The 26,206-nt window shown below is 40.8% G+C and overlaps 1 protein-coding gene across 5 annotated transcripts in view; it reads left to right on the top strand.

The window, feature by feature from the left end:
- The window catches only part of sema3b (sema domain, immunoglobulin domain (Ig), short basic domain, secreted, (semaphorin) 3B), an 86,825-nt gene that overhangs the window by 30,153 nt on the left and 30,466 nt on the right, over nt 1–26,206 (top strand). The window contains exon 1 of one of the 5 annotated variants that reach the window (XM_086214231.1): nt 23,160–23,953. The exons of the other annotated variants lie outside the window; for them this stretch is intronic. The gene's annotated coding sequence lies outside the window, so the exon portion shown is untranslated. Of the gene's footprint in view, nt 1–23,159; nt 23,954–26,206 lie in introns of those variants that run through there. 5 annotated transcript variants of the gene reach the window in all.

Raw genomic sequence — 26,206 nt, 5'->3', positions numbered from 1 at the left:
CAAAGAAAAACAACTGTAAAATATACATTTAACATTGTCAAGTATTTGAAAAAAAAAACTTTGATTATAGGGCATTCATTTTTCATTTGCATTTAGGATAAAAGGGATTAAAGTCAAGATCAACAACGTGTAAAAGAGGACATGAAACTTAAAAGGGGAAAGCTTGCATTGCCTCGTGTCTGCACTCAAACAGCATAAACTACATTAGTGCTAACTTCACGTGCTGAATAGCTGAGTAAGATGATGTTTTAAATTTTCAAAAGAGTAGGGTGAAAGAAGGGATTATGAAGAGTTGCTTCTGTAGGAGCAATAAAGTATTTCCTTTCACTAACAATTATTTGTTGAATATCCTTTTGTAGTTGATGAGCTTACTGTGTTACAGTTGCACAAGACTGAAGATACCGATATTCCATGCACTCATTTTTGTTATTAACGTCAAGCTGAGAGCGCACAGGTTAGCCAGGAAAGACACCAGCAATAGAGCATTGTGCAGACAGAATGACTGGTATGTCTCTGTATCAACAGAGTGTGTGTGTGTGTGTGTGTGTGTGTGTGTGTGTGTGTGTGTCTGAATGGGTTAGTAGACTGAGCACTGAGGCGGTGTTTGCACAATTAAAAGAATTCCTGACTGCATTCTTCTCCCATACACACCATTGTCAGTGAGCTCTGTCTCCCCCTCATTCACACTCGTCTCCAATTAAAGTGTCAGTCGATCTCAAGATGTGGCTGACTGTCTGGTGCTCTCTCTTCAGCCTGTGGTACAGTCAGGGTAAGCATTTATTCTCACCACTTCTTACCTCTAGAGGGAGAGAGATGTGACACCCGATAGCCTCTAATCCACCTGTGTGTGTGTGTGTGTGTGTGTGTGTGAGTGAATCCCCCACAATGACAGCGCTACACACAGAGAACTTTATTACCTACCTGCTGCTAACCTGTCTTGGTGCACGTGTCTTTTCCTAATCTGTCTACTTGCAGGTCGTCCTCACAGCCGAGGTCCACGCTTACAATGGAATAACAATAATTCATGAACACTTACATGATTCTGGTACTGCTCCAGAGAGGAACCTGTCTTGGATTTTGATTTGTGTTTACATTGGCGCATGGCAGATCATGTGCATCAGAGACCTCTACGCTAGCTCGTTAGCGCTCTGCGAATAAGACATGGATCAATAATGCAATTGAGCGCCATTTCAGACTTTTTCGAATTACATTACCTTTTTTGCGATGTATGTATGTGGGATTGTGGGAAGTTCATGACCCTAAAAGAGATCTAAATCAAACATTTTAAACCTTTTTTGGCCGCAGTGCATCACATGACATGGGGGAGGGGCAAGGACATCAGAGTAAGCTTTTTCATTGGATGTCAAATTAGTGCAGTAATTCTGCTACATTGTTGTCAGATTTTTCCAGTACACAACCGGTGTCTAATTGACTAAAGTCCTGACTCAGATGTTGCCTTCCTTGCAATGGTTTGTTTCTCCACAAGACTTGGGGCATGTTGACACTTATGGAAATGAAGTGAGCTGAGGATAAGGGGATTTGTCACCAATCCCATCTGTCATCTTCCTAAGTGGTCTCAAATCCCAGTTTGTGGGGTTGGATTATAGTTCCTCTGAGAGGATGATGAGCTACAGTGGAGAAGAAACCACTTACAGGTACACGTTTTACTCCTTACTGCTTTTACTTTTACAACTAGGAGATGAATCGCGCTCTTCTACCCTTGAAGCCACTTTTATTTGTTTTTGGGTTTTTTTTTTTTACCGTTGGAGTAAACAGGGGCTTTTTTGTGTTTAGCTCCACACAAATAAACAATTGATCAAATTTGTCTTAAATCACAAGGAGACTCAACAGGGATGTAGTATTGCCGCCATCCCAAAGTCCCATTTCATCCTGGAGAATATATTAATTGGAGCACATTTATGTGTTTTATTTCGGATACGTCACACTCTCGGGGTCTGATCTCACATGCTTCAGCTTCCCAGAGGACATCAATTCAGACATCTTGTCACCTTAAGAAATGAAGCGAGCCAAATCTGCCTTGGATTTCAAACAAATCCCATGCCTCATCTTCTTAAGAACCTTTTTAAATCGGTGGATTCGCACGTTTGAATGCTGTAAAACCTTGGCTTTTCTCTTATTTTTCACAGTTTTTAAGCTATGTTAGCGACGTAAGTCACTTGTTCATGCTCACTTCCTGAATTTACTACAACTATTTGGAAATATTTGTTTTAAAAAAAATCCCCCCCAAAAAACAGTCTCAGAGGTCGCACAGCTTATTGCGAGTTTTCATGCTGAGAATTCAAACGATGCAGAGACGACGCACTTAATGATGAAAAATAATATGACACTGACATTACTGCTGTGCAGTATATCGCACATGGCGTTAGAACTTACATGCATCTATGTACGTCTCACACAGATGGGATTGAAAAATGGACTGAATTATTCACAAAAGCCTGCATTTATTGAAAGCGTGACTGCAGGGACAGTTCAGCGACACCAAGCTGTGGTTTTAACAGGAAATTTTGATCATATAAGGAAGTTGTTTTTTTTCCCTGCTCTTGTGAGAATTCTTTAACACTTTAAACCTCCCCTGTCGGTTTAAGATGTGAAGATGATGTCATTTAGCTCGTTAAAATTGCCAGAATGTTCATAATAAAGCAGGTATTTGAGTTCCTGTGAGACTGGGACGTACGTCGATCACCTTGTTAGCAGTTTGTCTCAAAAACGTGATTAATTGATAAAATTGATTCAAGGTTGGAATTCAGAGAATGAGGGCTTAACTTTTGGAGATGATCTGGACCAAACTGTAGAGCCTGAATCTCGTAGACTTTTCGAGTTCATACAGCGAATAAGAACACTGCGGCTGAAATTTCTGGACACGTTAGATGGATCTTTACCAAATTCATTGTGTGCTTGTGAAGTGGTTGAAAGGCGAACATTTTGGACATATTTTTTTACTATGACTATTTATCTTTACCTAATTTTATCATCTTTTTTGTAATAAAGATGTGTTGAGCACGTACGTTTTAACTAAAAGGATGAGTATTATGAGTTTTGCCAGCTGGGAAGAAATTATAGAGCCAAATTTTAATGTTAATTCATATCCTGTATCCAGTCTACTAATACACACGTGTATATTTTCTCATTTTTCGACACCAGTGTCTGATGGTGTAAGCGGCTGAGTTGCTAATTAACTCTGTCGAGCCTCAATCAAAGGAGCAATTAGGACGGGACACATGCAGCCTGTCATGGCCAATTAGCTGCTGTATTCAGGCTGAACTGGTTAAGTATGAACTCATTAAGGGTGTTAATTAATTAGGCCGGGTGAAAGAGGGGACTAATGTGGAGGATGTGCCACTCCCACTGCTGTCTGTGTTTCTTCAGTGTGAACCAGAATGATATGTGTGTGTGTGTGTGTGTGTGTGCATGCGTACGCACGCATGGACGTTTATTCCTGTATTTCTATGCTTATTATCACCATAGTTCCCTAAATATTGTATAAATAGTTGCATGCTTTCATTATGAATAGGAGTGCATTTAGTGTCCCAGATAAGAACTGATCTACTCCAGAACCGTGCCATCATTATTACAGCAAGCCTAGATCCTGCTGTATCCAGAACCCTGAAAGTGTTCCCTCATTTAGTTTTTATTCCATCTTTCTTCATTTTTCTTCATTCCAAACTTTTAGCATTGGTTTATCATCAAGATTAGTTAGGAGTAGGTCGTCATGCCAGGGTTTGGATTAGAGCACCTTTCCATGACAACTGGTCCACCTGGACACTTTGATATTTTAAACTGTGAGACCCAAGAGAGCTCTGTGTGTGTATGTGTGTGTGAGAGTGAGTGAGTGAGAAAGAGAAATTCGACTTTGCTCTGATCTCTTTGTGTGCATGTTGACTTTAGTTCCTCAACAAGAGGCGGCCACCAGCACAGATCAGCTACGTCAGGTCATGTTATGGGTTCACCTCTCTGTGCTTGGTACCGCACTGTTTTGGTGAAAAACTCCACCGGCGTTAACTGTCGACTAGGAATGTGGGAAATGGCACTGAATTGAGTGTGTTTGTGCGTGTGTCTTTGGTATAACCAAAACTACTTTTAGGACACAATTTAGGGAAAAAGAGAACTCACCTGCCGTAACCTGGTTACCAGGAAGCTCTCATTCCGGGAACTAAAAACCCAAACAAGACCCCTGGCATCTGCAGCTTTAACTGGAACATAAGGCCATAAAAATATAGAATATTACTTTGGGTCTGCACATTTTCAATTCATAAGCAACCCTTCTCAAACCTGTGGCGGTGATGGACCTTAATTGGAATATGGCATGCATGTAAACAGAGGCATGGTTAAGCTTTTTTCTTTAAACCATTAATACTCCTCTCAGTTTCCTTCCATTTTCCAATAAAAGCAATCAAGTGTGAGTCTTGGCAGGTGAAAACTCTACCTGAGTATAGATTCAATCCCTGTTACGCCATTTATACCATTTTGTGTCATAAAGTAGATTTCCAGACATTCTCAATAAGCAGCAAAATGTCACAGATCGTTACCGTAACTGATGTAATAATGAGGCATTCCAAGTGCTATTTGGCAGCCGGAGCAGCAGTGGCACGGCTGGGAAGTAGAAAACATTGTCAAGAGGGAAGAAACGGCAACAATTCAGATTTATGAGGAGGTATTATTTCTCTTCCCTTTCTCCTGCTCCCTTTTTCTTTCTCTCCTGGTTGCCCCCCAGTTTATTTGTCAATCTGTCATCTCGGTCTCTTCTATGAGCGCAACGTCTTTGTCGCCTCCCTTCTCTGTCTGCAGTGCACATGTTGTTTTACTAACCGAATTAACTGTGGCCTACTGCTCAGATTCATGTGGAAACACTCTCTCCGTAGGGTACTCATGGTATAGTATTTATATCACACATCAGCCATGGGCAAAAATAGGCACTTATAATCAAATTACAAAGAAAAAGCAAGTTGTATACGATTAAGAGATGCTTGAACTTATTCTTGTGGCGTGTGGTGTCGCTTTTTTGTTTTTTGCTGTGCACAGGAAATATGCTGCAGATTGTATGTATTTGATTTTATTTCTAAATGTGGCTGCCTTTTTGTCCGAGATAAATTTCCCCAAGAGGGAAATAATTTTAAACTTGAAACAAATACAACAGAGAACAACATAAAGCAATTACCAGAGCTCATAAATCACACGAGACTCAGAAAGTTCAATCATAAAAGTTTCCGGCAACTGGGTTACAAATCAAACTTTTGGATTGTTAACGTGGGGGGGTACATTTCATTCAGGACCGCTCTCCTCCCCAACAACTTTGTGGGTTTGACCTAATTTAGAGGAGCTTCTATATCGCAACAGATCATACCAAACAGACTTTAACCCCCAAACAGCATAACTTTTATCCCTCCACTGATGACACAAAGGACCATAGCATCATGAGACTGGACTTCAACTAGTAAAAGTAGCTTCCTACCCTGTCTACTGCCACTGAAATGTCGTGGTTTATAAAGCACTGTTTTGAATTATGGCTATAAAATGGTCTCGAGCTGCTTGTCGTGTGTCCAACAAGTCTGTGACTTATATACGGGAAAGAAATTAAACGAAGAAGAAAAGTTTCTCTTGAATTATCTCGCACATATCCGTTTCTCATGTTTCTTATTGCTTTGAAATATTATGATTTTCCCTTTAAAACAGATTATACTCTGAGTAAAACCACAGAGGAAGCCACAAAATCAAATACTAATTTCAAGTGAATTACTTCTAAGCTGTGAGATTTTTTTTGTCCTTTTCTTGTCTTGATTTCCCAGATGTTGCAGGTATGGTGCGTTTCTCCAAGCTTTGGCAGATATACAGTTATAGTTGCACAGTGTGAAAAGAATTTGTGATGCGTTTCCCATCTGAAGTGTTAAGTGGACATGCTAGCCGGAGGCAATGAGAAAGATAAAAAAATAATTACCCACAACTGGTAGAGGCTGCTGCTTTAATTCAGACTGATTTCAATTTTTTTTTAATTATGTTTTTCAGTGGAAAAATAAATAACGGGGCTGATGAATGTCTTAGATGATGGAATCTTGAGCACAGAAGACACACTGAAGGAAGGAAGAGAAATACAGAAGAGGAAAAAGAGACAAAGAAAGAAAGGAAAAGAGCCCGTAAAGCAAAATGATACCTACAGTATGAAGGAGGGGGAATAACCAGAGAAGAAGGGAGGAAATCCTATTGGTCTACTGCCACACTCTCCACATGCGCGCGTGTGTGTGTGTGTGGATGTGGCATCCCTGACCAGTACACAACTTATTCACAACTTAACTCGCTCACTTTTTCCTCTTCTCCTCCAACCAGTGCCAGGCCAACTCCCGACCGCATATTTAGAATGGCACAGGGCACCACCTACTTTACGGTCCTTCCTTAAACACTTGGCAATAACGGCGGTTTGCTGCTGTGTGACTGACATGCGGAGGGCTTCGTCGCCTCATCTCGTGTCTCTTTCAAGACAACAACACGCGGCTCAAGAAAACTAACCAGCCTGTTTGTGCTGGCGGAACTAATATAAACCCTTTACCATCATGAACAGGAAAGTTAAGAATCAACTTAATGACAAGGAAAAAAAGAGACCTCTGCAAACAAAATAAGCACATTAGATGAAAATGTTGTGGTTAAAAAGAAAGAACACGGCTCGCTACTTCTGTATTCAAAACACACTATTCTTCTTTTTCACATGCACAGGCCCAGCCTTGGTCAACCACAGGCAATGTTCTTTTAATATCCTAATACAATCTTAGATAGGCACATGCCAGGGTTACATGAGGTTGCATGCAACACACCCATCCATACACACGCTCATAAGCAAACACTTCTGCACACTAACACACACTGCTCTTGATGGGAGGTTGGTAAAAGCAGAGCTGCAACTTTTGTTTTAATACCCCCAAAAAGCCAGAAGGGAAAATTGAAAACGACCTCCACCAGAAGAAACTGAAATGCGTATAAATCATCTTGAGCATCATCATGTGTGAACTTTTGGTATTGGATGGTATTGCACTTTCAAAGATCTTGATAAAATTAATCATAACAGAAAAAAAGGACAAAATTAAGAAAAACTTAAACATCAAATTACTTAAAAAAAAAAGGGATTTATATCTTAGGAAAAGTTAAGCTCAAATAAAGAGAGTGAGATGGAGAGCTGGACAGAGCAAGATAGTATCAGAGGGGAGAATCCCACTAATGTTCTACAGATGTATGAGTCACACAGACTTCAGTTCAGTTTAATATTGAGAAGAGTCAGCTGGACACACACACACATTAGGTCTTCGTGGGGATCCATCACTGACAAACAACTGACCATCATAACTTAAGAAATAATGCTAAAGCCGTTTCTCAAATTGCAAACATCTGTCCTAAACACTTCATCAGTTCTTCCAGAAAAATCCTTGATTATGCATCACGTTTTCTTTTAAAAAAATGCAATGGAATATGCAGGATATTTATGCAATTTTATGCGATAAAAATTGCAGTTTAATGAATAAGAAAACAATAGTGATTCCTCTCACACTGTTTTGTCACTAGGCTACGACCTCAATGTAGAGAGTCATTTCTAATGACTTCCTATGATAACCAAACATACCACATCACATTAAATGCTGGGAATAATTGAGTTCTCATCTTGGTTTGTTTCAGACCTGAATGAACACATGGCTCAAACTTGCAAAACGTTGATGAAAAAAAAACAAATTCCCAGCTTATTTTGGTTGGCAAATGAGACTGATTTGCGCACTTCATCATTTCTTCTTCGCGGGGTTTGCAGTTTTCCGATGAAATCGCTTCACAACTTTCCAAGGCAAGAGGAAGAAAATGGCTGCTCTCGTGTGAAGTAAACGCAACATTTTTCAACTTACTGCGAAGATATGTGTGACTTTTTTTCCAATGAAAGTGCAGGGATAATGAAATTATGCAAGCCCTGTGTGGCATCTTTGAAAAAATGCGACCCTCACATAAATGTGCGGGCTTTGGCTGAATATACGTTGAATTATGCAATATTCTGAGCTTACAAGTGCATTCACTTAATGATGTGGAAATGCAGTGTAATATTATATAGTATAGTATATTCAAAACAATCCTAAAATTTAGCATAGTAAGACAGAAGTTATGTCACATTCTTCTCAAATTGGTGGTGGTCGTGAGGGATAGTTGCAACCTGGTCGCAGTAAATGACTCCACATTGAACAGATTTAAGTTATACATGTTCTTACTTGAAGCACTACTATGTATAGGTATTGTTATCAGACAGCCATTGTCAGTAATGTTTGTCAGGTCTGTAGCGATTTTGTACCGTTAGCATGCGAGGTAACGTTCTCCTACCCACGGTGGAACATTCTACTAGGCATAAATCTTGTGGTATGCGTCTCAGTTAGATGTTCTGTCAAATTCTTTGGGAATAGATGTGTTGTTGGATTCTCAAAGTTTTGGTGATAGTCACCTAATGTCTGTTATTTGCTGCTGAAAGACAAAGAAAAAGATTTAGAAGTAAAAAAGCTGGTTAAAAGAAATTGCCACTTCCAATGCGCTGCAGCATGGTCTCGCCCCCATTTATCTAAGACTGACGTCCACAGTTGACATTGACTGTGTAGTTTGACAACGTAAAGGGCAATCCGATAGATTTGAATGCAAATCCCTCAATTATTTAATGGATACAAAAGGGTATTAGCCATCCAGGCAACATGGTCTCGCCCCCATTCCCTGACCCTAACCTTAACCACACAAAGATATCAGATAAGTAAGCAAATTGGACCAGACAGAATACAAAATTGTAGGACAGTCCTGTGTTGCCGGTTAAAATGAATGAGAACGGGGGTACCCTTAACATTGGCTGTGGACATCAGGGGGAGTTGACCAAATGTCAATCTTTGATGAATAGGGGCAAGCCCATGTTATGCAGTGCATAATTTGGGACTACACTTGCCTGGTTAAGATACATAATAAGTGTACTGCGTTGAAATGTTCTGTATTTTAATATAGTATAGTAAGTCGTATGTAAGTCGAAACATCTTACAAGTCTTGAATCTTAAACTGCAGTTTAAATTTCTGCAAGCATTTAAACACAGAGGACTGATTGTCATTTTAATACCAAGTTTTCTCTAAAATATGCTTTAATATTGTTTGTTGACTAAATTTTCAATCCAAAGCCTAAAATTATGTCTGTATTCCACCAACTGCTATTCACATGTAAGAACTAACACATTAATTATCTACGTGGCTTATCTTCTATGAGGTCACAGGCAGCTGCAGCCAAACCCCAGCTGTTTTTTGTTTGTGTGTTTTTATTGGAGGGTGGGGGTTTTGCTGCTGGCCTGCTAATGTGTTTGGGAGTTGTCATGTTAGGGAAGTTGGTTGCAGCATCTTTAACGGCCTTGTGGTTCCATTTACACACTGAGAGGGACTATTTACCTCAAACACTACTGGTTTCCTAATTAATCCCAGTCTCTGGTTGGAAACAGGTGTCCATCCAGTGAATAAGGAGAATCAGAGGTCGGTGGAATTTGCTATTTACAATTAACTGCAAAAATATTCCAACATTTTAACCAGAGTGAGTAAGATGTTGCTGGTGACTTTAATTTTATTTATTTTTTTTAAATTTTCTTTAACTCTTTGAGCACTTCAAACAAAACTCACCTTTACATGAAGACATTGCGAACGTCACAGGACACACATTTCATACATCAAGCATGTGAACAGGGCTGATGTGGGTTATTGACCAAGTTGGACATGTTGCAGAGTGTAAAAACATCTAAATCACGAAATTGGATTTTTCATTGACAACTGAACCAGCGATGACTTTCTCTTCTTCACTGCCAGAATGGTTAACACTGCGGTGCGAAACATAGCAATCATTTTATTCCAATTATCTTGTCTTTGTGAATGAGGGAGGCAGAAATCCTAATTTAATTAACTCATCCAACTGTATATGAGGAACCACAGCTGGCCCTGACGGACAGCAGAAACGCTGTTTACTTGCCCCCCTGATGTCTGAGCCTGCCAGCTGACGCACAATTCTGCAGGTAATACAAACTCCCTGTAATGTTACGCCTTCTGGGAGCAGTTGGGCTGCAGATGCTGAGCGAAGAGCAGCTTCCGCACAAGTTCTGGAAGATAATAGTGAACATGTTGACATGGGAGAGGCACAAAGATTAAAGTCAAAAAACTTGTGTGATGAATGTTTTTTCTCTCTCTTTTTTTTTAAAGAGCTGCAATCAAAGGGAGAACATAGCACATTAGTGGTTGTGACAAAGTTTACTGACCGTTAGCTTGATCCATCCTGTCAGGAGTGTGTGTGTGTGTGTGTGTGTGTGTGCAGACGCATGCTCTGTGTTGGAGATTCACTGTGTCCAACTGTGGATGCACTCTTGCAGCATCTTGACATGATTATGTGTTCCTTTGTTTTATTTGCTGTCTTGTATCCAGACAGTCAGCATTTTTCATTTCCATTTCTTGTTAACATGTCTCACGTTCTCACCCCCGGATGTCAGACCCTCACCTAGCTGCGCTTCCACATACCTTTTTTGGCCTCTGCAGCGAGCCAGTATCAGAAACTCTTTCGCACGATGTTAATGGTCATCCAGCATGTGAGGCAGGTTTGGGTTCGTGGATGGTTCCTATACGGCTCCTTGTGGGCCTCCACAAGTTTCTCATTTCAAATGATGACTCAAGACTGTTTGACCACTGTGTGATACTCATAGTTTATGTTTTTGCCATCTTTTATAGACGCGTTTCAAAATGAAGCAAAACTGCGGTTTCAAGTCATTTTTTGGGGTTAGGCAGTAAAAACAAAAGTTCCATGTCAGAAAAAGATGCTAGTTTCATCCAGTGCTGTTTTACAGTGTGATCAGTGCCGTTAGTTTTTATGTCATTTTATAAAAAGACAATGTGGCTGATTTTTACCAATCTTGGTGGATGAGGGATTTGGGTTTGGCTTAAGTCTCTTATGAAATTTGGTAGAAACTGTTTGTTTTTTTTAACTCCAATTTTGCAACTGATCTGGAACCGCATCTGATGATGTCATGTTGCCTTTGGCTGGCGGTACGAGCTCTGTGAGCGGCCTCTAGTTAGCATTGTTTGAAAAATCTGTTCTGACTTTGCTGTTACTGACTTGGTGATTACATGTAATTTTTGGAGCAAAATGTCACCAGGGACAATCATTTTTACAGGAATGGATTAGTCCTTCAGGGTTATGGGATGTTTAACTTGTGGCTGTATTCATCCCTTTCTCTCTTCTCTTTGTCTAATCTCTAATGACATCAATGTCAATCATCATTAAAACTGGCACAACTAATCTGGAATTAAATGAAGAACATCCGTTTGTTTATGTAACTTTTGGCCTCCTTCAATCATTCTCTCATCTTCTCTTTCTTTTCTTTTTTCTTTCTTGCTGCTCAGAGTTTGAACAGCTTTGTTATTTCCCCCTTGACACGTTGGCTCCAAGAGGAGGGGAGGACGTTTTAAGAGGGAAGGAAAAGACGAGTGGAAGCACAAGATGAGATTGCCAAGGCAGAAGTAAACGACTGTATGTTTGTTCAAGACAGTCTATGACTTAGGAAAGTGTTCTAATCTTCCATCACTTGGCTGAATACCTGTAACCTCAAACTGGGGGGAGGGAGCGATGGAGGGATCCTGGAGATGCAGGCTGTAGATTTCATTTCATTTGTGGAATAATTTTGACCCATTTTAGCACCAGAAATAGAATAAACTACCAGGTTGTGCTTGTATTAGGCAGAGCACAATATTTCCACAAATTTAAGTCCAAAACTAGGTGACACACACACAGCTACAAATGGAGCAGATTTCTGGTGATTTTTTTTCTTTCTTTCTTGGAAACACACACACACGCACATTTGCTGAGACTGAACATCTTGAAACTGTATGCTCAGATCTAAAGCGGAACACGTTGCTTTATCTTCAGCTAACGTTGGCATCCCATGAAACTAGAAGTTGTTACATTTTTGTTCGAGGTTATATACGTTCCACTTACTGTTCTAATCGTGCTGGTTATCTTGTGGTGTGTGTTTAGCCACGGCGATATGGAAATGACAGCTGTTGCCTTTGTGATAATGAGGTGTTTCGCCTGGCAACACACCCAAAATCACACCCTGTTTCATCCAATGTGTGTGTGTCTGTGTATATGTATGTTCTCTAAGATTTATAAAAGGGCTTTCAAATTTTAGAAGTATTAATAGAGCTAGCATGTTAACTCTCCTGCTGCAATTTGTATTTCAACATGCAGTAAATGTTGAATTCTTCCTGTGAGAAAATAAAGATCACACTTTAAAAGAAGTCAAAATGAGATAAAACCAAGGTTTGTTTGGTCCCCCCCCCCCCCCCCCCCCCCAGTGTGTTTTAGTAGAATTTAAGAGTTAATGTCAATTTCAGCTGAACTTGCCCCCTTTTGTGTTTGTTTTACAGCACTCCTCTGCAGCACTACAGGAAAAGTGTGATTTCATTCTTGGTATTGTTTTGCATTTGAGGAAACACAATTTCCTCTGATTGTGGGTGGGAATGAGGGTAAAAATCACATTGTCTCTCCAATGTTGTGAGCGTCTGCAGGACCTGAGATGCCTTGTGCAGAAATGACACCATACAACATTGTGTTTCCAGCGGTCCGTTTTGAAATAAGGAATTAAAAAGGTTGACGGAAGCCACAAAATTTGACCCCCCCCCCCCCCCCGAAAGAAAACATGACTACAATCCCTAAGGGAAGTAGACATTGGAATTTAAGCCAGACTAGGGGTGTGTGGGCTCTGTGGTTTTCTTTCTTTCTATCCTCTATCCTTCCTTTTCCACTCCATCATCATTCAACCCTCAAATGTAACAGCTCCGTATCCTCTCACCCGCTACTCACCCACTCCTCTCATGGCTGTTTATTCATTCATTCACCCTTCGCTTTCCTCTCCCTCTCAGACGGTCTTCCATTACCAGGAGATGCAGGGGATTTCTAGCCTGCCAGACACAGACTTCACTCATTACACCTGAGAAATGTATGCAAATGTGTGTGTGTGTATGTGAGTGTGAGAGAGAGAGAGAGAGAGAGACACCATTTTACAAGCGTGAATCTAAACATTAAATTGCAATTATGGCAAAGCTGTAAGTGCTCTGACCGCTCACGTTGTCTGCTGTGGCGGTTGTGATGTGTGTTTGAGGAACATCTGCAGGAGTGTGTGTGTGTGTGTGTGTGTGTGTGTGTGTGTGTGTTGCCTTTGCTCCATGTGTCTGGCAGCGGCTATTCAGCTGCTGCATTTTTTGCATGCCTGACTTTGGGAAAGTGATTTTAAGTGAAGGTTTACACAGTATGTGGGTGTTTACTTAAAGTTTTTGCTGATATTGTGTTGTGTACAAAGAACCTAAAATAGCCCCTCATTTCTTCCCACCCTTGTGATACAATGTTCCACCTCGTTTTGGAACTCAGGGAACATTCACTGTGTGAATTTAGTGCAAATCTGAGAGAATGTGTTTCAAGCCTTAAGCCTGTTAACATGCCTTAATTTCTAAATTAAGGATAATGCAGGGCAAAGCGGAATGCCCTGATGGCTGATTTGAAAAAGTTCTTAAGTATTTAACAAAGGCAAAGTAGGTAAAGAAAAAAATATTTCACTGAAAGACATGTATTTCAGGTACTCCTAAATGGGTGTCTTGAGCTCACACAAGCATTCTTCTCACCAACGCCAGAATGCAGAAAGAGCCAGCCATGTATTTAGCTTGAAGTTAATGACAATTACAAATGGCAAAACTGTACTCAAACCTACCTCACCGTCAGGAGGTGTCTCACGCACTCCTTAAATCCTACTGATTTCCAAGTTGGCACAACAAACCACATATGGTCAGAGTTGGAATAGCTGTAACTAGATGGATAATTCATGTGGTCTGTCGAATTGCGATACAATTGCTGATGTTGTCATACAATAACAACATGAACCTGTGCTAACTTTAGCAAATGCTATTGTTGGTTAGCAAACGTTAGCTTACCTGTCCAGCAGAAAGTGGCAGTCTCAGCGTAGTTTCCAGCCACTCTTGGTCTTTCAGCTTAGACCACTGTAGAAATGCCGAACCAATATTGAGCCTCATATTGCTCCTTTGTCGGTCAGCTGTATTTGAGATGGATATTGGGATAAACTCTTACATTTCTCTGCTATTTCTATATACAGCACCTTTTATGCACTATATGTACCTCAGGAGTAGAGTTACATGATAACAAACTACTGTGAATAGCTGGTATTTGAAAGCCTAAATAATAAAATGAAAACTAAGACTGAGGATTTCAACAAAACCTTCTTTTCATTTAACGTGGATCATAGCGGTACCTGCTACGCTCACTCCTTCTGAGAGCAGTTGCAACAGTGTGTACATATGTAGGTGAATTACTACAACACGTCGAATTACTTGGGCACGTAACAACTCCTTGGTGAAATCTGTTCGTTGCTCATATGAGACAGAGCTGTTCTCAAATTTCCCAATAGCCTGTGTGTGTGCGCACACTCACTCACTAATAACGACACAATCTAGTGTCTCAGCAACCCCCTGGGAAGTAAGTGTGTGTGTGTGTTTTATTAATCCACGATTGCGCTAAGTGCAGCCTGGCTGCTTGGATCAGTGCCTATCAGGATCAAGAATGCTCCTGATGTGATGTGTGTCATCACATGCACTCTGGTCCTTATCTGCATGGTTTTTCAGCAAAAAAAAAAAAGAAAAAGAAAAGACTTTCCTAATCCCCATATTTCAACTGCGGTCTGGATTTTGTCTTTTAAAATCATGAGAATTATGAAATGTCAGTTGATATTACATATTTCAGATCAGTTATGCCATTATCCCCCGCTATTATCCCCCTGTATAAAGTCAAATATTCTTATCTGAGAAAATGTGGAGTCAGAAAACGGACATGAACGCAGGTGCTTCTCTCAGCAGCTCATGATGTACTGAGCTGCTCTACTGGGATACATTTAACATCCAAAGATATGGATGTTTCATGAGGGTGATGAATGCTGAATTGAGCATTACACAACAGACAGTTCATACCAAGTGGTCTGATTGCTCAACTAGCTACCAGCGTATGTCACCATGCTCGGTAGTGGCTTGTTATACATCCTCACAACAGCTTAGACACATTGCTCCTAGCTTAAAATTCCATTACAAGTGTGAAGACAGGAAGCTAAATCTGTCCATGATCATTTTATTCTGAATTTCCACAGGGTTGAACTAGCAAGGTAGTTTATTTTGGAACTGGATTAATTCAGTCCGGGCAACTCCACAATCTCTGGAAAGTGGTAGTTTAAGTTAGCTCGCTGAGATGCACCCATCCACATTTCTCCAGTCTCAATCCAATTCCAGTATACATCTGCATATTTTCTTAAACATTATCATTATTGTTGATGTTTTTGATCTCTTATTTATTGGTAACTGCTGTATAATTGTCATTATATTTGAGGATGGGCTTTATAATTGTTTTTGATGTGGTCAGGAACATGGTACAGGAACTGATCCATGTGTGGACCATTAAAAACTGTAAATTGCAGTTTACATGCTAAGTTTAAAGCCTTTTCCTTTTAGTAGGTGATTTCCCTTTTTTTTTTTTTTTTTTGCTATGTTTACTTTAATCCATCCTCACTGGGATTTGAGCTGGATTTTCTAAGTAACAGCAGCAGGTTTGACAAAAGTGATCAAAGCCACGCTCAGAATTACAGGGTCCGCTGCCCTACCTTTGGTTTGAAACTGGCATGTTCGTGCAGAATGAATCAGTAAAAGGTGGATCAACTAGATTGTTGAGCTAAATTATAAAAAGACAAAAATGGATCATAGAGACACGCAGAACAAGATGAAGTGAGACACTGGTGATGAATTGAGGTCATGGTTTTAGTCAAAATAGCCATTCCTGCTGTTTTTCACAACATCATTAGCCGTGATCAGCCAGCTAGATTTAATAGTGGTGGGAACTAGTGCAGCAGTGTGCATTCCACCGAGAAATACTGCTGTGTGTGTGTATGTGTGTGTGTGCGTGCGTGTGCAAGAAGCAAAGTGGTCATGCAAGGTGCTGTAATCCACTCATTGACCTCCAGATCCTGCCGTACAGCGCATATGGAAAATATTCAGACCCTTTCAAGTTTTCCACATTTCGTCATGTTTCAAATTCATTAAGAGAGTTTGAAATGAACCAAAATGAGGAGTGTCATCTGATCAGGGGACTTTGGATTCCTACTAATATCATATGGCAGCAGTGGTTATTTAATGTACTGTGGGCACATGCCCGACCATGCTGCGCTCTTCTGATGGACAGACCTCAGACCAGAAGCTTGCGGCAGCATTTTGAACAATAGTGTTCAAGTGATGGGCCTTGATTAAATGATGCTTCTCAAATAGAGGAGTTTGGACCACCACCACTCTGTAGTGAACTGGTCCTTGATCACTATGAGAACCACTTTGAATAAGTTCCTTTGTGGAGGTGCATGAACCTTACCAGATCACCAAGAGCACTTCCCCAATCAGCCGTTTTATGGTAGAGTGGCTCAATGGAAGCCATTCCTTACGTAAAAATGCGTAGGGCAGCCTGCTGGGAATTTGCCAAAAGGCACTTCAACCATTCTCAGACCATGGGAAGAATAATCCAGGGGTCTCTATCTGGACAGGAAGTTTGCTGCTTTGACGAGTGCTAAATCGAGGGGTCAGGATCGTTTTGCAAGTATGCATGGATATTTGAGGCTTCTGTTTAACAAACCTAATATCTTGTTTTTGCTATTTCATTGTGGAATATTGTCTTTGTGTGTGTGTGTATGTGCGCGCGCGCCTTGCATATGTTCAAATGTGGTCTTATCCACCCTCTGACCCTCAGACCCAGATGGTGTGTGACTGCATGCCTGTGAGAGTGTTAGTCCCTCCTCTGAGCCTCCTGGCACCACAGTCAGCTCCCCACCCACCTATACTGCACTCCCACCCATACTGCACTCCTGACACACTAACTGCCCCTGAACACCCCCCCCCCCCCCCCCCCACACACACACACACCATCCCCCCACCCTCCATCCTTTCAGTTGGGTGTGATCACATCAAAGTCAAACAGGGAGGATTACAGGTTGCTGCGCCCCAAGGGTTCCCATGAAAAGACCCCTCACTCACTCTCTCTCTTATTCTCCACTGTAACACTTTCTCACTCCTTTTTTCCTTTTCTGTCACCCTCCATCAGGACCTCTATAATCCTCTGATGTCAGGAGGACAGAAGACGGTGTCATGAACTACCTATCGGGACACATCACACACAGCTGGATATGGAGCTTGCTAGCTCAGTCCCAATATTAAAATATCATGTTTCCCTGCTCTTTTTTGTATTTGCATTACTTATTACACATTTTTCCCCAATTATTTCTTTTTTTTTAATTTGAGTGTTTCTAGAGCTTTGTCTGTTTAACGTAAAAGACCAAATCCATTGGATCAGTCGTTAAAGGAACCGTGTGTGAGATGTAGTGACATCTTGAATACTTCAAACCCTCCCATGAATCCAGCCAGAGGTTCGGTTTTCATATGGTTCCACATTCACTAAAAACTGGACTCTCAAAGTTTCATAAAACAAAATTACAAGCAACCACTTCAGAATCAGAAGAAATTATTTACCAGACTGCAGCTGCTCAAAAAAACAGTTAGGGAAGAGGAAATGTGCGCTACATGTGTAAAAGAGACAATATAATAGAAAACATCTTTAATTCCTTTAAAATCTTTCTCTAATTATCTTGCATGTGCCTCTGTAAACACTTTATTTTTCACTAGTCCTATATGCATTTTGAAAGTAAGAAAAAAAGCTGAAAGGAAATATTTGAAAATTGGGGGGGGGGGGGCTGCAGCTTAAGCAGAATCATCAGTTCTGCAACAGCTGAGATTGTTACAGCTGCAGAATTGGCTCCATTAATGCTAATGGTCCACTTAGTACTAATGTTTGTTTTATGGTGGGTCAGTTCAACACCCACAGTGCCCACACAAACACGCAGAGAATGTGGTATTTCATGCTGCTAATTTTACCGGCGTGGCATGTAGGCTCAGCTCTTTCAGCATGTGTTGAGCAACTGTTAATCATGGCGTACATTTTTATTTTATGTTTTTTTTTTTATCCCACTGGCCTTTGTGTAAGAGCATGCCATGCTTTTGAAGGAGTCGGCTCTGTATCTATTCTGAAGTCATTCCTCGTAGGGGTGGAGCAGCACGGACATGTGCTGCTCTTCATTCATCTCGTTTATTCCGCTACATTGGAAGATTTTTTGGGGGCGGGGGGGGGGGGGGTCATTCTGTGTACAGAAGGTCAAACTGAGGCAACCGTGAGCTATGACGGAAACAGGGAGGCCTGCATCACACCTTGGTGAAACAGCTTGGCGTCGTTAGCAGGAAGCAGTGGGACGCTTCACCTTAACCTTGTCCTTTTCATTGAGGAAAGTTATTTGCAGAAATGAATGGACCGTTCTTTTTTTTGCTCACTCTGACATCAGAGGAACCATCTGTTGTTTGGCCCTTTAGATCGATTTGGAGTTTGTTGGGTCACTTAGTCATTGCGCATCCATCAGCCTTTGAAAGCATTCTTCAAAAGTCAATCCCAGAATTCATTGCATGATGGCTAATGACTATGAGAACATAGTGACACAATGGGAAGTTTTGTCGTCTGAATTCCATCCGCATATTTTGACAAACATTTTTTTGGGCAGTTAAAATTGATAGGAAATTGAAAAGTCTCCTTTCATTTTGCAGAAAAAAAACAATTTACAACATCCTCTATTGTTTGTTACAGCCATTTATAATTTTAACTGTAGTGTCATCTTTGATGAATATACACATTACGTTGCCTTGTGTCTTTGCTGCAAACTTGATGGAGACATCACTTAGTGGCGAGGACCATGATTTTATCACGATATATCGTGATATGATAGCGTATAATGGTATCATAATTTACTGAACATTTTAAAAAATAGGGCTGAATATACAACCTCTCACCATCTTTATAGTCCAATACGCACTTTGCGGCTGAAAACAACAACAAAAACTCACAGTATATTGCTTTAGTGATTTTATTCCAAAGCCAAACTAATTTACATTTCCTTTTTTGTTGCAAGGTTTACAAAGGTTTGTTTTACCATCGCTTGACAATCAGATGGAAACACAACGGTTCACAGGATTCGTCCTGTAGGGATCTGCCCTGTTACTGTATCGTGAACCCATCAGGGTGAGCTGATGCTGAATTTACCACTCAGCTTTCCTGAATTCTCCTCCAACAAAAACACTCCACAGCTTGTGAGTTAATAGATGTGCTTGAAGTCAATAAAGAAGCCCACCGTAACCTCCAATGATGCACGACGCTCCAACAGTGAGGCACTCTCCTTTTATTCTGGAGCTGTAGTAGAAGAATGATTAATCGTTCCTTTAACATTAGTATAATACACTCTCATAGTTGGCATACCTGCCTCTAAATGACTTGAGAGACATTCCTGGGGGGGGGGGTGGACTCCTGGTTTGTGTGTGTGTTGGGGGGCCGTCTCTTGGTGTTGGAGGCAAACTTCTTCACTCTTGCGGTACTGTATATTTCTATCTCATGTGGAGAAGTTATCCAAACTGCTGGTATAGCTGCTATTGTACAGCTACGCTCAGGCAAGAGTTCCCATAGCTACTGAGGAGATTATACACTAATATCCCAGAAAAATGTGTGTATACCCTTCAGATACTATTGCTGCATTTATGTAACAAAACAAACAATAGCGTTCTTTTGAAGGACTAATCCAGAGTGAGTGAGTGTCCTAGTGGTTGCACTGGTGTAACTGGCGTATGCCTATACTTCCAGTTATATAATCATAAATGACGTTATTGGATTCTATTTTGGTCATATATACTGTATATAAATATGCACAGGTAGGTTTTCGGTTTACTTAGATCAGAAAATGCATTTGCACTCATAAACTCATCAGCTTCAGAAAAATAGAGGTAGAAAATTGAAAAACCTCATCACGAGGTCACGTGGATTAGCTGAGCTTCAATCGTGTTATAAAACAGTAACGACTAGCGTCATGTGCAGTGCCATTCCTGGGCCTCGAATTACATCCATCCAGACACGTGACTAAAAACACAATCTTATGAGTTTATGGGACTCAAGACAAGATCAACACACATATTTTCAACATCTGTTAAACAAATTTCATTTGTTTAAAGTTAGTTTGTTGTACTTTCCATTATGCACGGACCCACTTTAGAGGACTATTTATGCCTGTGCCACCCCCTCCTCCCGTCTCAGGCTCAACAGGTGATATTTTAGAAGTGTGTAGTTTAATTGTGATTGTCTGACTGCAGCTTCTTCAGATGAAATCCATTGGTGCCGTGTCAATCGGTACGGTTAAGTTATGATCAGGTTTACATACAAAAATCTCTCAGTCAACGTCAGTAGCGCGGGTTAAAGTTTGAAGCATGCTAGGGTTTTTGATGGATTCATCCATCACCTCATAATGCCGACTATGTTCAACCCAGGAAAGAGACTTCTTTGATAGGAAATTAATGCTCAGCATCATAAAATCATAGGTAATGGACATGTACACTATCAATATATCACATTATGTTACAGTTACACAAACTGGTCAGACTGGGTGACAGACTGGGAAATTAGATTTTATATGAACGGATATGTGGCTCAGTTAAGATTGACTGACAATAATCTTTTAGTTAATATTGGTTTACTTGAATTCATGTTAATATTGCACCAAACCATGATGTTTTCTCTTAATTTAAGTGAAACATAAGCCAGTAAACTCTGACATGCATTTTGAAGGAATTGATGGACACGAGGTATGGAGAAATTATGGAACCGTGCTGCTGAAAATCGGTATGAACCCTGAAAGTAGTGAATTAGCCCTAAACGTAGGATACACAAGCCTGCTTTAGGGTCCCGCCGTGATCTAAAGATCATTTCGGTTCATTGACTCACAATAAAACCACGATTTACCCTGATGCTAAGAGGAACGCGAGCCAATAGCAGGGAGGCTGGAACAGAGACAAAAGCCTTTGTCAGGATCACAGAGACGTCAGACTGGTTTATGACGGACAGGTCAACAGGGGGCCGAAGGCCGTCTGAAAACATACGGCACCAACACACACGTTTGCCTTTACGCTCACATGCAGCAATAGCTTGAGTGCTTTGGACACGGACAGCAAGTGTGTATCGTGTGTTTAAAAAGGCAGCCACAGTTGCGCACAACACATGCACTAACATACACACACATGGACACGGACACACACACACACACACACACTGGAGTGAATCCCTTAATGTGAGACTCATGACCTCTCTGTGTGGGCACCGTACCCTGGTGTGAGTGGGTTTTGAATGAATGTGTGTGAGTGTTTCCGCGCGCGCGTGTGTGTGTGGGCATTGTCAGGCACAACACTGCACCTGCTGCTGGAATGAAGACTAAATAACTGGGGGAAACCCCTGACTCACACCTCACATACACACACACACGCACGCATGCACACACACACACACACACTTTGGCAGCATTTTTTGATCGAGTGACTTAAATGTGCTGTTTTCATTACAAATCCCTATTTTGCTGTTTTTGTTTCTTAAAGCAGCTAATTGAGGATAAGTAACGATGCAGGGTCATTAGAGAGGAAAGTGGGACCACAACCACAGAGTCAAACTAAATCTCGTGTTTCTTCCGCCAAACCTACCAGTCGAAACACAGCGAGCACCTCAGTAAAATCCAGACGATTACGCTGCAGGACTCGTTTGAGAATGGATACTTAGTTTAGGGTTTTGTTTTTTTGCCCTTTTGAGAATTTGTCATCAAAGGAATAAAGTGTTGCTGACTGTCTGGAAGATATCCGTGATGTTCTCTGTTGAAACAGAAAGAAAAGTGCAATATTACAACTTCAAGTGTGTGATACTGACACTGAAATCCTGACACTAAGACGTCCTGTCAAAATCTGGTATTAAACACACAAGAAGAGGCATTTCTGAGGTTCTTAAATTACTCTTCAAACATTTCAAGCTGCGTGCTTTCATATAATTGTCATAAATAACCCACATTTGAACTTGAGGATGATGTAAACCCTCATTCTATAAATGTACACCAATTACTCTTTACTGAACATACAGTATCTTATCACACCGTCCACACCAGCATGCAGTCATTCTCTGTGTGGATCTCTATCTCTCCCACCACCTGCGGTTTGTGTGTGGATGATCTTTATCCTAAAAATATTTTGATATACTCTGAGTTTGACGGCAGTTACAAGTTCATCTTCTCAACAGCAGGCCAGGACAACAATCATTTTGGTTAGCTTGCATCCATTAAACAAAATTGTTGCTGTGATTTGTAATTTGAAATCCATCCACTTAGGTCTTCCACAATCTTAATCCAGAATCGTCCCGGGGAACCTAATCCTTTAATTTAAAATATAAGGCTTTGAAAAACTGGACTTAGGAATCTAGATTGAGATCGAGATGATTTACAGAAGCTGAGATGTTTAACATGGACTCAAGAGTGATATCCAGAAAAATATATCTTCTAGACATCTGGCCTAGAACAGGCTTCACAATCTAGGATAAAAAAACAACAACTTCCAAAAGGTAATCAGTTGTTCCTTTAAATTGTATACATCTTTCTGACAGATTTCACCAAAGTGAGCTAATTAATGGAGGTAAATAATCTGGATGATATTGAGAAGTGATGACTAGCGCTTTAAAATTGATAACTCCTGCTTTTTTTTTTTTAAATGCAGTGAAACAAACGCATCATTTCATACTATTATGTTATTGGTTGGCGTGAAAGATGCGGGGTCTTAGCAGCAGTTTGACTTTTTTCCTTTCCCGTCTGGATTTAGAGGCAGGCTGTATTTGTGGCTAAAACCCTAAATAGTCACTAATCACAATGTTGGACTGTAAGGAAGAAAAAAAAAAGGTTCATCTTGGCTCCAAAGCAAATAAACAGTAGCGCACACACACACGAACACACACACATAGACACATAGAAGAACACAGTGCATGTCCCTGCCCCTTTCCACTCCCCTCCTCTTACATCCACCTTTCCCTCCTCTCTTCTACCCCTCCCTCTCTCTCTCTCTCTCTCTCCCCTTCTCTTTTTCTCCTCTTGAATTAAGTCCATTATTCCTGCCTGCTCTCCCTCTGAGCACTTCTGCTCTGCTCAGCTCCTGCGAAAACTGAGTGTGTGTGTGTATGCGTGCGTGTGTGTGAACTTCATGTGTGCACGTGTGTTAAGAAGAGTTTTACGTGTGTGAGTGTGTGTGCATAAGGCTGTGTATTTTTCTAAGTGGAGCCGGAGTGCGGCCGTTCATCAGTGAGACTGACTGCAGACTAGGGAATACTCTGATCTCACTGTGCTGCTTTTTAACTTGTACACCAGCTGCTTTTTGGAGGTTTTTTTTTTAAAGATACACTGGACTTTTTCTTTTTTTGTACCAATGTGGGACTCTGCCACTGCTCTCTGCCTTCCAAGCACCATTCCCATCAATGGAATTGTGTCAGTTTTCTGAAAACTGAAAGAAAGAGGATTTTTTTTTTTACCTGCAGATGTGATGTATCCTAACTATTAATGGACACTTTAAAACACGTTTTTATTCAGTGTGATTCCAAAAGAACTCTTCTCTACATTTACAATGAATTCAGATTATCTCAAGTTGGAAGATGTGTGCCCTGCAAGCACATAGCAAGAACTCTGTGTGTAGGTGTGTATACGACACTCTATAGACTGAGAGTACACAAGCAGGACATATTCTCTTCTTGATTGCAATGGGAAAGCAATGAGACTTTAAACAGGAAGCAGCATTGTTACTATGGAAATGCTCGGTGCTGTCAGAAGCACGTTGGGCTCAGGTGGACGCTGATCCTGATCTGAAAGGTTCTGAACTCTTTTGGAATTTGGTTCCCCTGGAAACAGATTGACAGGTGAGTTCATTTTTGACTGCGGTCCAGTCAGGAGTACTTATGGCCACTCCTGACATCTCAAGTCAAAATCAAGGCAGCACTGTGTCTCATATTATGTTATATGATAATTTTGCCTCCAACTACTATTTGATAACAGTGTATGATAGTCAAATGTGTACATTTATGCCATGGTGTCACTGTGCATTCACAAAATCCAGTCACATATACTTTAAAACACCAGGAACTTAAATACATGGTACTTGTACGAGAAATGATTGTTTGTGATCTGATCTCTTTTCTTAAAAACATTCAGTCTTTTTACGAAGTCATGCTGATGCCATGTGGTCTGCTTGCTTTAACAACTGAGTTGAAATCTCCTCTGGTGTAACAACAGAGTATCATTCAGCAGGGAAAAGTGAGTTGTCTTCCCCTAAAGCTCTGTTTGGATCAGTTCCAGTCAGGAGACCAGTGGCAGCTCTGTAAGGTCTTGACTTACTGTGGCTTCAGGATTTAACGTGGCCAAATGGCCGACGACCAGCCACCAGCTGGCGGCTCCTTTATATTCAGTTTTTTTCTGAGCTTGTTAAACTAGACAGTAGATGTTACCCCCTGTCACCAAGTCTTCAATAGACTTTTGATTATGTTTAAAGCTTATAATAAATCAAGTTTTATACATTAGTCCAATCCCCACTCTGGCTGTTCCAGCTGAGATAATAAAAAGATGACAAAGATCTCCATCGTCAAATCTACAGTTTACAGTCTCTGGAAATCAAGTTGAGTTTTGCCTGTTTCTCTGGTTAGACCATTCAAATTTTAAGAAAATTTTTTAGGAAAATTAGCAAATGCAAGCCACAGGTTTGCAGGCTGGGAAACTTTCCACTAAGAATGCTGGGCCAGATGGCTCGACACCAGCAACCAGCAGAGCACTGTAGCCTTCCCGGCTCCTTCATTCTCTCCGTCTCTTTCAGAGCCACTGGGGTCTCTGCCCCCGATCGTCTCACTTTCTCTTTCCCACTTTGTTTTTTCTGCTTAAATCCCATAAAGACTGGTAGTCCCTTTTTGTGTATAGCTGCTTAACGTGTGTGTGTGTGCGTGCGTGTGTGTGTGTGTAATTTCTCATGTACTGCGTCCTGAGACCCTCTGCTGAGAACAATGCTTTATTTATAAGATGCATTACATCACAGATGGGAAACCTGCTTTATGATTCTTTTCCCAATGTGACTTTTCATATGACAAAAGAGACAACAGTTAATTTCAAAACTTCCCGGAGAATAAGCAAATTCTCTGTGGTTGTGCAAGATCCTCCAGTATGTCATTATGCAGATGATACCCACATATATTTCGCAATTAAGTCAGATGAAACCAACAAGCTAACTAACATTCAGGTACTTTTTAATACTATAAAGACCTGATTAACTTGTTTATTTGTTATTTTAACCCTTTTTGCACTGCACATACCCATATATTTGTTGGTTTGTGACACAACCTGATTGTCTCTTTGACCCCTTTGTCATGGCGAATGCAGGAATGGTCTAATGTCATTGTAGATGGCATTGTGCAGCACCACCAAAAGGAACGCAGTTAATTAGGAGATTTCCTTTAACTTCCACATAAATCAGTTTCCCAGGGCCGCCTTTTTCTGTGGTAAATTTGACACTTCTCTTTTGGGCAGTTGCAGAAACAAAAACAACTCAAAGCATTTGAGACAATAGCAATTCCTCCTCATCAGGCTGGTGCAGAAAGCCTCTAAAGACTCTCCGGTTGCATGTATACTGAGGAGCTAGGACAAGTACACATTTAACATGTATTATGCTTTCCTTAGTTGAAAAACCCAGAGTTGAATTCCACGTTTTCCTCACCTACAAAGCCCTTATATGTCAGGCACCATCACACTGTAGTACCGTGTTTCTCCACTAGAACACGCGTGGAGTATGGAGGCAGAAGCCTTTTGCTTACATTTGGAAGACTTGTCTTGAGCAATCCTGTTGTTTCGCTGTTACAGATTTGCTGGGTGATCTCCCATAATGCACTGGGCTCCTCACACTTCCTCTCTATCTCTGTATGCAATGAAAGGGAGATTGCCTTGCCTTGGGAGAATCACTGGGACTCTCTAAATTTATAAAGAGTGTGGTCTAGACCAACTCTTTCTGACCAGTGTCCTGTGATAACTTCAGATGTGAATTCTTGCATCATACAAATTAAATAGAATTGAATTAAGTGAGTGTGCTGCCACATTCATTAGCGCAGAAGATTTCATTTTGCTTCATATTGAAT

The sequence above is a fragment of the Aulostomus chinensis genome, chromosome 9 (genome assembly GCF_037954235.1).
Source record: "Aulostomus chinensis isolate RoL2024-O1b breed Wild chromosome 9, RoL_Achi_v1.0, whole genome shotgun sequence".
In the NCBI taxonomy this organism is placed as follows: domain Eukaryota; kingdom Metazoa; phylum Chordata; class Actinopteri; order Syngnathiformes; family Aulostomidae; genus Aulostomus; species Aulostomus chinensis.
The sequence above is the reverse complement of the archived record's forward strand: the minus strand, read 5'-3'. Positions and strand labels throughout refer to the sequence as shown.